The sequence below is a fragment of the Erithacus rubecula genome (assembly GCF_903797595.1).
Source record: "Erithacus rubecula genome assembly, chromosome: 3".
NCBI classification, from domain to species: domain Eukaryota; kingdom Metazoa; phylum Chordata; class Aves; order Passeriformes; family Muscicapidae; genus Erithacus; species Erithacus rubecula.
In genome coordinates this window covers 146927634-146941583 of record NC_136689.1, presented here as the reverse complement: position 1 = coordinate 146941583, position 13950 = coordinate 146927634, and the positions used below count along the sequence as shown (strand labels likewise).

The window sequence follows — 13950 nt, the reverse complement described above, 5'->3', positions numbered from 1 at the left end:
CCAGGTTTTACTTATCTTTGTGTCATTTACTCATCTCAGGTGCAGCTGTAAATGTCAGTGGCGACAGGCAGTAAAGAAAATGTTTTCCAAGATTCAGAGTGGCAGCTAGAAAGTCAGAAGGGATTTTTTTTCCTAATTTAACCAATCATCTTCTACATAGATCTTGAGCAAAGGGAAGGTACAAGAATTTGGAGCACCTTGCTTATAGCACTGGACTCAGCCATTTAAGTAATTCCATTTATAGAATATAGAATGGTTTAGGTCAGAAATGTCTTTAAGATCATTGAGTCCAACCACTAGCCTAGCACTGCCACGTCCACCATTAATCCATATCCACAAGTGCCACACCTACACATCTTTAAATCCCTCCAGGGATGGTAACTCAGCTGTCTGTCAGCCAACATCCCCAGGTCCTATTCCACTGGGCAGAAAATACTGGCCCCAATACTGGGCCCTGGGGAATGCCATTTGTAACTGGATTTAACTCTACTCACCACCATTCTTATCCAGCCAGTGAAGAGTGCACATGTCCAAGCCATAAACACCCAGTTTTTCCAGGAGAATGCTGTGAAAGATGCAGTGTCAAAGGCTTTGCTGACGCCTAGGCAGACATCACAGCCTTTCCTGCATCCCCTGAGTGGGTCACCTTGTCATAGAAGGAGATCAGGTTGGTCAAGCAGGACCTGCCTTGCACAAATCCTTGCTGGCTGGGCCTGATCCCCGGGTTGTCCTGTACATGTCAGGTGATGTCACTCAAGATGATCTGCTCCATAGCCTTCTCCAGCACTAAGGTCACACTGAGGGCATTTAGTTCCCCAGATCCTCCTTCCAGCCCTTCTTGCAGATGTGCATGAAAGAGTTGCAGTCACTTTGCTTCCAGGGAGGGAGCTGTTTTGGGTGGGACCCTGGCCAGGAAGTGGCAATATCACCCTCAATTGGTTTGTTCTGTAATACAAGTATTTTTTCAAGCCCAAGCAGCTTGTCTTCAAGTGTGTCCAGGCTCCACTTTCCTAGCAAATTAGATTAATTTTTTCTGATAATGTTGGGCATGACCTTTGGTGCTGAATATTAATACATATGAAAAAGTATTATTGGCCACTTGCCAAAACTATTTAATATTTGTAGTTACTGAGTAAACCTTTCTTCAAGTTGCCACCAATGCATGGGAGAGCCCAAGCTACAAGCCACTTCTGCATGGTCATGTTTGAACCCATCAGACAAAGGGGAGAAATCCCTGGCTGAGAGTGGACCCACACACTCAGGCTGGCTGAAGCATCTTATTCCCACAAGCTCTGGTTCCAGTTTCCAGCTTGATACAGGAATTGTGGAGTTACTCTTTTTCCCAGACAAGTCTGGGAGAAAGCAGCTCATTCCTGACATTATGTGTTACGGTGATTACATTTTATTGCTAAATTCACCCTTCACATATGTCTGTCTATGGATCTTGCCATGGCTACTTTTCAGTTGAATACATTTCCATTCAAGGCAAAATCTTTCTTGCCACCATGTGTAATTTCCATCGCAAGCTTCTATGTCCAATTACATGGAATTATATTTTCCAGATAGGATCGGAAAAAAAAAAAAAAAAGATTAGAAATAAAGGATTAGGTGCAATAAATGAAGATATTTGAAAATATAAGCTGGAAAAATTAAACAATCTGACTAGGTCACCAAGAGTTCCAATCAGAGAAATTAACACTGGTTGGAACTAATTAGCTCCATGGGCTTCCTTCATGCTAATTTATCCATGAATAAAGAGGGAGAAAAGAATTACAGGGATTGTGCTTTATACACACAAAATTTCTGCAGGCTGGGGTGAGCACAATCAAACACACAGCCCCAGTCCCGCAGCTCCTGGAGGTGCCCCCGGATCCCTTGGGACATCTCCGGGACAGCACAGCACAGATCAGCACGGCACAGATCATCACAGCACAGATCAGCACAGCACAGCACAGATCAGCACGGCACAGATCATCACAGCACAGCGCAGATCAGCACGGCACAGATCAGCACAGCGCAGATCAGCACGGCACAGCACAGATCAGCACTGCACAGATCAGCACAGCACAGATCAGCACAGCACAGATCAGCACGGCACAGATCAGCACGGCACAGCACAGATCAGCACTGCACAGATCAGCACAGCACAGATCAGCACAGCACAGATCAGCACGGCACAGATCAGCACGGCACAGATCAGCACGGCACAGATCATCACAGCACGGCACAGATCATCACAGCACAGCACAGATCAGCACAGCACAGATCAGCACAGCACAGATCAGCACGGCACAGATCAGCACGGCACAGATCAGCACGGCACAGCACAGATCAGCACAGCACAGATCATCACAGCACAGCACAGATCAGCACGGCACAGCACAGATCAGCACAGCACAGCACAGATCATCGCAGCACAGCACAGATCAGCACGGCACAGCACAGATCATCGCAGCACAGCACAGATCAGCACGGCACAGATCATCACAGCACAGCACAGATCATCACAGCACAGCACAGATCAGCACGGCACAGATCAGCACAGCACAGATCATCACAGCACAGCACAGATCAGCACGGCACAGCACAGATCATCGCAGCACAGCACAGATCAGCACGGCACAGATCATCACAGCACAGCACAGATCATCACAGCACAGCACAGATCAGCACGGCACAGATCAGCACAGCACAGATCATCACAGCACAGCACAGATCAGCACGGCACAGATCATCACAGCACGGCACAGATCATCACAGCACAGATCAGCACGGCACAGATCATCACAGCACAGATCATCACAGCACAGCACAGATCAGCACGGCACAGATCATCACAGCACGGCACAGATCATCACAGCACAGATCAGCACGGCACAGATCATCACAGCACAGATCATCACAGCACAGCACAGATCAGCACGGCACAGATCATCACAGCACGGCACAGATCATCACAGCACAGCACAGATCATCACAGCACAGCACAGATCAGCACGGCACAGATCATCACAGCACAGATCAGCACGGCACAGATCATCACAGCACGGCACAGATCATCACAGCACGGCACAGATCATCGCAGCACAGCACAGATCAGCACGGCACAGATCAGCATGGCACAGATCATCACAGCACAGCACAGATCAGCACGGCACAGATCAGCATGGCACAGATCATCACAGCACAGCACAGATCAGCACGGCACAGATCAGCATGGCACAGATCATCACAGCACAGCACAGATCAGCACGGCACAGATCATCGCAGCACGTGTACGAGGGGCTGTGAACAGGGGTGCTGCTGCCAGAGCCAGAGCTCCTTTTCACTCCTTTTTCTGCCATTAATCTGCTCCGTGACGACAGCAGAGCCAAACAAAGGCTCTCGGTGCAGGTAGTTCCTGTGATCTGGTGCCCGGCTGAGTGTCTGGCAAAGCCCTTTTGGCTCGGCACCAAGGCCGTGCTGTGCCGTGGATGAATTAGGGGAAGAGGATCAGCGCTGCAGCTGTGTAGAAACAGCAAATGTGAGCTAAAGGTTCGTGTGCTTCCCTAGGGCATGGAAACATCCCTCTGTCCCTGTCCTGAATAAAACCGGGGTCTGCAATACCAGGCGGGGTCCTACCCCACCTTACTCAGGCTCTAAATGTATTCAGTCTTATTTTATGTAGTTCATTTATGTTTATCCAGTGTGATAAACTGTCAATTATTTTTCCTAGAACTATTTATGTTCTCATTTGACTGCACTACAATAGCTCCCTAAGTAATTTTGATTTATTCACCCATGTCCCAGAAACTAAAACCTGCTCTGTACTATCAGGACAAGGCTTTCCCACAAGAATTCTTCAGAGAAACTGATGTTTAAGTATCTAAAACCAAGAAAAAATGTAGAAAAGATGGTGAGGAAGCTGGATCAGACAGCAAAGTTTCTGTCAGGGTTGTACCACTAGTCTACACTTTACTAATTTACTTTTAGGCTAAACTTTGAAACCATGAATAGATGAATAAACTGAATCTATATTAAAAGAATGCAACAAAATATATAGACCGCATTTTTCCATAAACTGTTTTCCATGAACATAAAAAATTCAGAGACACCAAATTTGATCCATTAGTTTCTGAGGAACTTGGACAAAGATGCTACTGGACTGGGATAGCTTTTCAACAGTAAACAGCATCACTATAGAACAGTTGCAACAGATCTTTAAATGTTAGAGTGTTTATAGTGTGTAAGTGTGATGGACAGCAGAGTTTTGGTTTGGTGGTTTGGTGGGTTTTTTTGTTTGTTTGTTTGGTTGGTTGGTTTTTTTAAAAACTTTTATCCACTAAATTCATAGAGATTTTACCAAAAAATTCCATCAGCTTCTAAAAATTCACCATGTACTGGCTGCAGACACTGAGATTCACAACGGATTGAGAGAAAAAAAAGCTGTATTATTTTGATAAATTATGCTGTTTTATAATATTAATTTGATCTGCAAAATTCCTCTCATCTGGACTAAAGCAGATTTTTCTTTTGGGCACACATAAAATCTTATTATGTGTTCCCATTATCATTCATCATTATGGTAAAGAGTAAGATAATACTGTATTGTGCCTAGACTTGCACACTTTGAGAGAATAAAAAGGCTATATGAATATCTTATGAAGTGATTGCAAAATAAAATTGACATCAAAGTGATTCGACTATGTAACATATTATTCCCTCCCTGTAAAATTGGATTCCTGCTGAAAAACACTTCCCTTCTTTTGCATTTGTGAAAGAAAAAACATAAGCCTCTTGCCCTTATGGAACAATACAGCATTTTCCCATGCCTACAAGGGCAAAAGTATGCATTCATTTATTTGAAATTTGATTTTTGGTGCTTAATTAAAATGAATCCAACCCTTCCCCATTCATTTCTGCTAGCTGCCCTAAAAACTGAGACCTGATTGTGGCAGCTGAAACAGTCAACACATACTGCAAAAGCATTTAAGGCAGCTCCAGGGGCCAAAATAATCACCAGATATTAATGGCCTGCTTAGCAGCTGGAGCAAAATATCTGTCCAGGGAAGTGGCTGCCACAGAGGTCTGTGCAGATGCACTGTGTGACCTGGCCATCGAGGTGGCCCCATCCTCCAACTCCATTTCAAGCTCCTTTTTCTTGAAATTGGTAGCCAACTCCCCATGCATGTCACACATTCATATTTGGTAATGCTGCTTTCCAGAGGATTTTAAACTCAGCTGATGTTTCCATGAGGTTCCTCTGTAAATGTCCCTGCTGGTGGCCCTTGGGCACCTTGCTTGCAGGAGCAGTAAATCCCCACAGTGCCAGCCCCTGGCAAGACACAGTGTCCACACAACACCAAGTACTGACCTGGTGTGAGAATACTTTGTCTGTTCAAATCTGTTTAAAAAACTTTGAATGATAAACTTCATCTTGCCACAACCTATGAGAAATTTGGTGTCCTACCACAGCTGCCCTAAAGTCCTCATGAATACCCCATGGTTTGCAGATCAGTGATGATGTGGATATGAAGTGTATTCATCCTCCTGGATGCTCCAGCCATGCATGGTTTCAACTTTGTGACTACCAGGCCACTGTAACTTACTTATTCCCTAATATAGTTGGCTCTATGTCAATCAGCTTTCAGCTGATACCTTCCTTTGTCTTGGTATGCATTGGGAGCAGCATCTTGGCCTCTTCATGAAGCACCACACAAACCATGAAACACTTACTGACTCCATCAGGGACATGATTACAACCTTAGTTTTGCAATCTTTCTTTAATCTTCTTTTAATTAATTTAATTCTGATATCATTATCTAGATTGCCCCATTCATTCAGCATCATAGCATCTGTATCTTCATTCTCACTGGCAAGCTTTGGTAACTTTCCAAATGGGGCAGCTCTATCTTCCATTTCTACCTTTTGATCTTTACTAGCAGCCTTCCTTTAATGTCTGCTGAGCTCAGCCTTTTATCAGGCAGAGCACTCCACCCTCCCTGGTAGAGGGGGCACTGCTCTGATCAACATAAGCATGCAGAGCTGAATTTCTCCCATCTGCCTCTCCAGCTGATCCTGCTGGCCCATCTTGGCTTTCTAGCCAGTTTTAAAACCAGTTCAACCAAATCCAATTTAAAACTGAAGGGCAGACAGGATTTCATAAAGTATAGCCCATTGAATTTTAATGAGTTTCAGGACCTGTGTCATCTCTGCTGGGGGATTTCTTCTGGCAGCTTCCTTAGGTGGGCAGTACTGGTGTGAGTGGGCAAACACTGTAACCTGCAGCTTGCAGCAGGCACTATAGGTTAGAACATATATTATCCATACTGTTTTGTTGTTCCATTTACTTAAATTTATTGAAAGAGTTCAGCTGTTGCCTTTTATTTTTGCTGTGTCACAAAAATGTCATACCGTTTGTACAGTTAAATGGAAAGGTCCAAAGTATTCCGTGTTTCTGTGACTCCATAGATGAGCTGTCCCCTCTTCTGCTTGGCCTTGGTGTGACTGTGGCTCAGCTGGTGTGAAGCAGGGACCCAGAGAAGAGGACAGGCACTGCAGCCAGGTCAGAGTGAGAGAAACCCCACATCATTGGGATAAAAATCCTTATTCTATTAAACTGAAATAATTTATATTAGGACACCTCTGCCCATACTATGACTTTAACTCATTATTTTTTTTAATGTGTAAATCCTGGTCCATTCATCTGCTCAAGCAGGATCATCTGGTGCAGACAGCCCAGGACCATGACCTTTTATCTGTGATCATGGTTTCTGAATTTCTTCAAGGATGGAGATTCCACATAACCTCCCTGAGCAGTCTGTGCAGTGGTCAATGATCAACCTCCTGGTCATGACAGCTTCTTTCCTTGGTGTGTCTTGATGTTATACGAGATTTAACACTGAGTATGTAAATTTTCAGAGATGCTGAGCAGATCCCACAGCTGGGATTGCTCATTACTTTTAAAGATCAAGGCAAAAAAGTGCTGTGGTTTTCCTCTTCTGGAGCAGTAGCAATTTCTGGATGAAAAGACAGCAGAGAAAGGATAAATCTGGGGTACAAACAGATACAAGTGCACTGCCTGCCCTCTGCCATTTTTTTCTGAGTAACTTTAAACTCTGATGCACTCTGGCTTTCAGGCAAGGCACATTTTCAGAAGCTCTCAGATGTCAGTGATTGCAAAGCTCAGCTGAAAACTGAGCACAAATGGAAAATCCTGTCCTTTGGTCTCTCCTGGCATGTCAACTATTTACTTTGACTCTTTGACTTATTTAAAACTTACCTGTTCTGCCCTCATTTTCTCATTTCCAGTCACTTCTACCAATCGGCATAATTTGGCTGGAAGACAAACTATCCTAACAAATCAGTGTTGCTTCCCTGCCATGAGCTAAAAAAAATAAAAAAAAATTCATCCCTGAATCCTGAGGGCAGATAGCGGGCACTGGCAGGAATGCAAGTATCAGCACACAGCCCTGTGTGGTGCTGGTTTGCTGGGGTGACAGTCTATTTACATGATGCTTTCCATACAACCCATGCTTTCCTACCCATCACTGCCAAGGTGAAGCTGCCCAGCACAACAGCAAAATAAGCTGCTCTGCCTAGTTGTGGAAAGGTCTTTTCCCAGCACATATCACAGTTTGTTTAGATGGGTGGTTAAAGATGGTGTGTTGATTTTAATGAAGATTGATAGTCAACATAAATATGCTGCCTGCCTTGCTTCTCTGCTGGATGCTCAGCAGAGAGCCTGGTGAACCTTAAACAGTGGGATTGCCTGTTGATTTGGGGATTAAAAGCTGGCTTTTAAAGACCATGCTGAGAAAATGTGCTGAGAGCTTCTGCTGAAGGCACTAATTCATATTTTAGTCAAGTAGCTTTATAACCATGTCTATCATGAAAATTTGTTATCAGCGTATTGTTTGAATCACAGATCAATGCACACTGATTTTGGCAAATCTAATTAGATTTGATGGGGAAGAACATGGATGCATTTTCTAAGGCTCTGTAATTCCCATCTTTCTATGGGTAATTTAATTTTGAATTTGTTTAACAGCAATTAAAAGTTGTGAATCATGATACTGGAGATGCCAGCCATGGTTATCCCACTCACTTAACAAATGCTGTCACCCAGCACTGAGAACAAGAGACTGGGAGTCTGAACTCCAGTGCCTCCCAGTCACTCCAGTCAGAAGTCAATGTGTGCTCTCTGTATGGCCACAGGCAAGATATTTTACATATCTGCACCTCAGTTTACATGTCTGTGAACTTGGATATAGCATATATATGCATGTCAAGGGCATTTTAAGACTTCATTGATCACTACTACTAAGCCGCTTCCATGGCACAACACAACATTGATTATCATAATTTGAGATGTGCAGGGGCACAGCCTGGTGCTTATCTCTCTTTGTGAGTACTGTGGCTGCACTGCAGTTGCTAAAATCTCTTCTTGGTACAGCAAGGATACCATCAATACAGGTGTCTATCATGATGTCAGGGCTTAAATGGGACATTCTCCAGGACTGAGCAGGGGAGCAGCTTATGACAGATGCCCACACCAGATACTTCTGCCTCCCTTAGGTCTTTTCTCTAGTGCTGGTGGAGTTTCTTTAGTGGATGTTAACCAGTTTGCCTATATTCATAACCTGTGCCTTGTAGCATAGCAGCAGCAGCATCATGACTGTGAAATGGACTTAAAATCCTAGGACTGTGTCCTGCTGTGTTGCACATCTTTATCTCTGCTGTAGGAATGGGGAGAAAGGGCCCAGCACAGGCCAAAGGCTCAGGGTGCAGCCACTCTCCAGGCAGCAGAGATGCAAAGGAAGGTGTTGGACCAGATCTCCCACTTAGGGCGGTGCTGGGTCTTTGTGTGAAGCATGGACAGTGGTGCCACTGTCACAGCTGATGAGAGCACAAGTCTCCAGCTGCCTCTGGGGAAGATCCCATGCCTGCAGCCACAAACCAGCTTGTCCAAGCCCCCAGAGAACCCAGCCCCAGTGCCTGCCCCACGGCTGTGCCCATGCAGGCAATGTGGGGCACATCCATAAGCAAGCACTTTGGCAAAGTTGAACTTCATTCATGAGAGCATAAATAGCAACTGGTCTTGAAAAGAGAAGGACTAAACTTGGACACCAGGTCTAGCACAGGTTTCACACACCATCCCCCACTTCCCTCCTGCTGCTGGAGGAGCACTGTGCATTGCCCAAAGCTCAGGTTGTGGTTTGGATGTGCCAACAGGTCTGTCATGACAGTCCATGGGCTGCCAGTGTCACTCTCCCTTAAAAATTGTTCACATGAATGTTGTATATTTGTTATAGATGAAGAGATTAGTGTAAAGGCTAAAAAAAGGAAAGTAAACAGAAAGGGAAGGACCCTGGGGATAGTGCAGTGGTGTCTGCCAGCTTGGCTGGTCCAACCTGTTTATAATGTCTAACACCATCACAGGTGCCAAAGAATAACCGACAAGTTAAACAGTTTCCTCTCTGACATTTAGCAACAGGATCTTTGTGTGAGTAAAGCAGAGATCTTGCTATTTTCCCAGGAGCTGAGTGCTTCAGAAACAGGGAAGCAGACACCAGGCTCCCCTCTGCAGACTGGTGGCACTTTACCTGCTCTGTGCATCCTCTGCTGCTGTTGAGACAGTTTTCCTGTGGGCACAGGGCTCTCCTGTGACCAGACCTGTGGCCCTTATCTCTCATCCAAGGGTATCTTCATGTCCATGGTTTTCTATCCCTGCTGACAGCACCACTTTCCACTTCCTCTCCCAGGCATGCAACTTCTCTTGTGATCTTTCACCCTTCAGACAAAACAAACTCCTTCTCCCCAAGGATTTACTCAGTCCTTTTCTCAGGAGTTTCCTGGGAAATCTGGCTGGGACCTGAATGGTGCTGCTTCCCTCTTTCATGAATTCTCTCCTGTTCACAACATTTTTTTTTTTTTTTCCCACACTAATGATGTTAAACCTCAGGCTCACAGTCTTGATAACCCTCCCCTAAACTGAAGCATGCTCATCTCTGGATCTACTTTCCAACTTTAGTAATACAGACATTTGGTTTCACTTTATTCCAGGCCTTTCTTCTTTCTTAAATCACATTCAAGATAGTAATTTTAAATGCTCTTCATAATCTAATGGAGTTTTTGTACCTCTCTGTTCTACTAGTTTAGTCCTGCTCACTTGCAGAAAGACATCTCTTTGGAAAGGCATATTTCTTTTTTTAAATTATTTTTTATTATTTTTAATGCTACAGACTTGGGGAGTATATGGAGCATGTAAGTTACATGCTTCTGTAGCTGGTAGCTGGGCCATCAGTGACAAGTCTGTTGTTTTTGTGGTTCATGCTAACTCTGAATATCCTCTTTCTCTGCTCTGGAGTCACATCTAAGCTACCCAGAGTCTGTTCTTCATCTCACATTGAACACTGAGAGGACATAGAAGGCAGTGTAAGTCTTTCCAGCAGCTTCATAAACTTTCCAGTCCTTATTTTTGCTGATATTGCTTCCTGCTTTTGGCTCTTGGAGCGTTGTCCCCACCAAAATCAGTGAGTCACCATCACCTAGAGATGGATCACTCTTTGGGTACAGCAATGCCTTTTCTTTAAATTCATATGAGTGTTTAAATTCAAAGACTGAGAAAATAAATTAATTATGATAAATGCCATTGCTTTTCCTCATTGTTTTATCACAGAATGAACTATTGGTAAATACAGCAAAGAGGTTTGTAAAAGAGTGAGGAGAAGAGCTGGTTGTGTCAAATCATAACACCTGCTGCAGAACAAATGGGCGTAACTGGCTGTAAATGCATTCAGGATGGCAATTAGGTGGTTTCTAATCTTCAGAGAAGAAAAGTTCCAAGATAATATCCAAGAAGGTGAAGTGAGGACAAGACACTTATGTTCATCTTAATATCTTTATGGGCAGGCTGATGTAAAATTTGGTTTCTATTGGGAGAGGATCAGATGCAATGACCTTACCCTTCCCCCTGAGTGTCTGAGATGACTGAGGGTTTTTTGGAGAGTTGTGGAATTAACCTGGAACAAGCTTAATCCCTGGATGAGGGAAGGTATAATTACTGCTATGATTACGCACTCAGCTGCTTTTTCTGCTGTGTCTCTCCACGGCCCATGTTTGCAGGGAATGTCTGGTGGTTTGCTCCATCCTCTGCCGCACCTACTTGCCCTGGCTGATGACACTTCACTTTCCAGCTGCCTGTGGTGACCAGCTGGAAGCTGTCACCCCCGCACTCTAGTAACCTCAAAGAACACATCACAGCTCTCCTTGGCTCCCCTGGCACCGATTAAGCAGCACACATGTGATGCCTGCTGCCAGCAAAGCTTGTGGGGTCGCAGGCAGGGAAGCTGAAGCAGAGTGCTGGAGGGTAGAATGCTTCAGCTGCCACGGGCTGGTTGCAGCCTGACCCCTGATCTTTGCCTCAGATCTTCTCTCGGCCTCGAAAGAGCGTGTTGCGTCAGCTGGCCTTGACTTTGCTCTGTTTAATTTGCAGAGGTGAACTTAGAGCAATGCAATTGCCTTGTGTAAGTGTGCTAAGCTGTCGTAGGGATGATTACACTTGAGTGCTTTATTGATATGAGACTATTCAGCTCACATTACAAGATGATTTTTATAGTACAAACAGTAGATAGGCTGCAGGGCTGAGCGATAAGGACACAAGGCATAATTTACATGCCTGTAGAAAGAGGGTCTCTGCGTTTCCTGCACAGAGAGACCCTGGCTGGGATGGAAACTGCAGATCTCCCCCAGTTACTGAGGCCCCAACTGTGCCATTGTGGGGGGATATGCTTGGTGGTCAGCTGCCATCCCCCTGCCAGCCTCCCTGCAAAGATATAATGAGTAGTCTGTGCATTTTTATGGAATGCAGGGTCTGACTTCCAAACTCCAAGACTGCCTTTCAGTGGAGGGAAATAACATGTCCTTGTGCCAGAGGTCACAGAGGAGCCATATCTGGATAGCCTTGTGTGATCATCATCTGACTTCCCTGTGTGTAAACAGGCAGGCAAACATTTTCACTCCTCTTCATGACATTTTCCTGGCCTTGTCATGCCAGGAATTGGACATGAAATACCTATCTGTTGTCATGGCACACAGACCTGTGTTCACAGCCATGCTGCTGGTGCTGGTAATACCCGGGCAAGATTGTGGCATCAGGAAAACTTCTATTAATTTGAACTGATGTTTTAACAACAGATTCTCTATGTTTTGCCAAGAAAGCAAGGGAATACTAGGGAAAAAGGAATGAAAACTCAATTTTCAGAGCTATTTGATACATATTTCTCTTCTGCTCTGGCCACTGGGAGCCATGAAGGAGCCATCAGGGCCACATTTAAGGGCAATACCCATGTGAGAGCAAAGTAATAGTCTCCCAAATTCTGGAGTGGGAATGGGCTTGGAGAAAAAAGTGTGTCAGACTGCTCCAGAAAAAATTGTGTCAGTGTGCTCCAGAATAAAATGTGTCAGGGTGCTCCAACACTTGGCCCTTTTCAGCTGATAAAATGAAAACCTTTGGTCTCGTGAGTAACCTTAGATTTTGATCTTTCTCTTGAGTTCACTGACCTCGGGAAGTCATTTATTTAGGACTTGGTCTCCAGCCAGTTGTAGAAGTATGGCACAGAGTGATCTCCTCCACCTCCCTTCCTCTGCAGCAGTTTGATGAAAGAACACAAAATCTTTAATCTACCTGCTCAGCCAGGCTCCCACCTCTTCTTACCACGAGCATAGAAAGCTTCTTTTTTCAACCCAATGTTGTATCTTGTTAAATTTCAGGATCACAGAATTGCAGCTTGGATTTATACCCTAATTTTGTGCATTCTACACAAGCATTTGCTCCTTCTGTAATGACAGGGTAGTTTTTGCACATCAGCTCTTTCTTGCAATAGTCAAAGCATTGTAGGGGAGTTGGAACATAGTTACTAATCAAGTGGAGCAGCATGTGTTAGCCACATGAAGATGTCACTATGCTGGGTAGAGGCAGGCCCTGTGCAGAGGCTGATCAGCCTGGTGTGGCAGGGGCAGCTCCCAGGCTGGGCACCAGAACCCACAGAGATGCCTGCACCCTTTCAGGTCATACAGGCTGCAGAAGTGACACTGCAGCTTTCACCTCACTGCAAAGGTGCTGGCACAGCAGGATTCTAGGTTCCCTCCTGCAGAGAGTAATAGCAGTATGGAGAAAAATCTCAGGTGGCATTGGGGATCCATCCTGGAATCAAGGGGATTTAAAAAAAATAAAAAAAAATAAAATGAGTAACAAGAAATGGAAATAAAGTTTGTTCTGTCCATATAATGGAGATTTGCTCTTTTCCTGTTTCAAGAGTCTGCAGCCAGTTCTGTATTCTCAGTGTTCTCCCTTGGAGTTCTTGGAGGGATGCAAAGCTGCTTTCTACATTTGCATGCGGGATGCTTGTGTCCTTCTCTCCTGTGATAAGACAGACATGATATGTCAGCACTTGGGAGAATGGTATTTAAAAGAAAAGAAAAGAAAAAAAAATTCTATAAGGAGCAAACCCGCAGTGCTCGGGAGAAACGGGGCCGGAGGCTTCTGCTGGGGTGAACACCCAGGGCGGGCAGTGAGGGCTCCCGCGCTGCCCATCCGCTGCTGCTGGAGCTGATTCCGCTCTTCCGCGGCACCTTCCCGTCCGAGGGAGCGGGACACGGTCCCGGAGCCTCCCTGCGCACGCTGCCGCCTCCGCACTTGCAGAGTGCCGTCGGAAAAAATCCGCTCCTTTACTTAAGCATTCGAATTTCAAGGTAGGGCGAGGCTTGTCCGTACTGGCGTGGCGGTGCGGTGCCGGCAGTGCGGTGCGGTGCCGGCAGTGCGGTGCGGTGCGGACAGATGCCATGCGGAGCGGTGCCGGCAGTGCTGTTCTGTGCGGTGCTGGCGGTGCAATGCGGAGCGCTGCCGGCCGTGGGACGCGGGGCGGTGCGGTGGGACGAGGTAGGATGAGGTGGGATGCGGAGCAGGAG

General features: G+C 45.4%; 1 long non-coding RNA gene across 1 annotated transcript; it reads right to left on the bottom strand.

Moving 5' to 3' along the window:
- Nucleotides 1–13241: 13241 nt before the first annotated feature.
- Nucleotides 13242–13916, bottom strand: LOC306800276. Its single transcript, XR_013773792.1, has 2 exons — nucleotides 13492–13916; nucleotides 13242–13402 (listed from the first exon to the last, which is right to left on the bottom strand). It is a non-coding gene; the product is annotated as an uncharacterized lncRNA (long non-coding RNA).
- Between the last annotated feature and the right edge of the window lie 34 nt (nucleotides 13917–13950).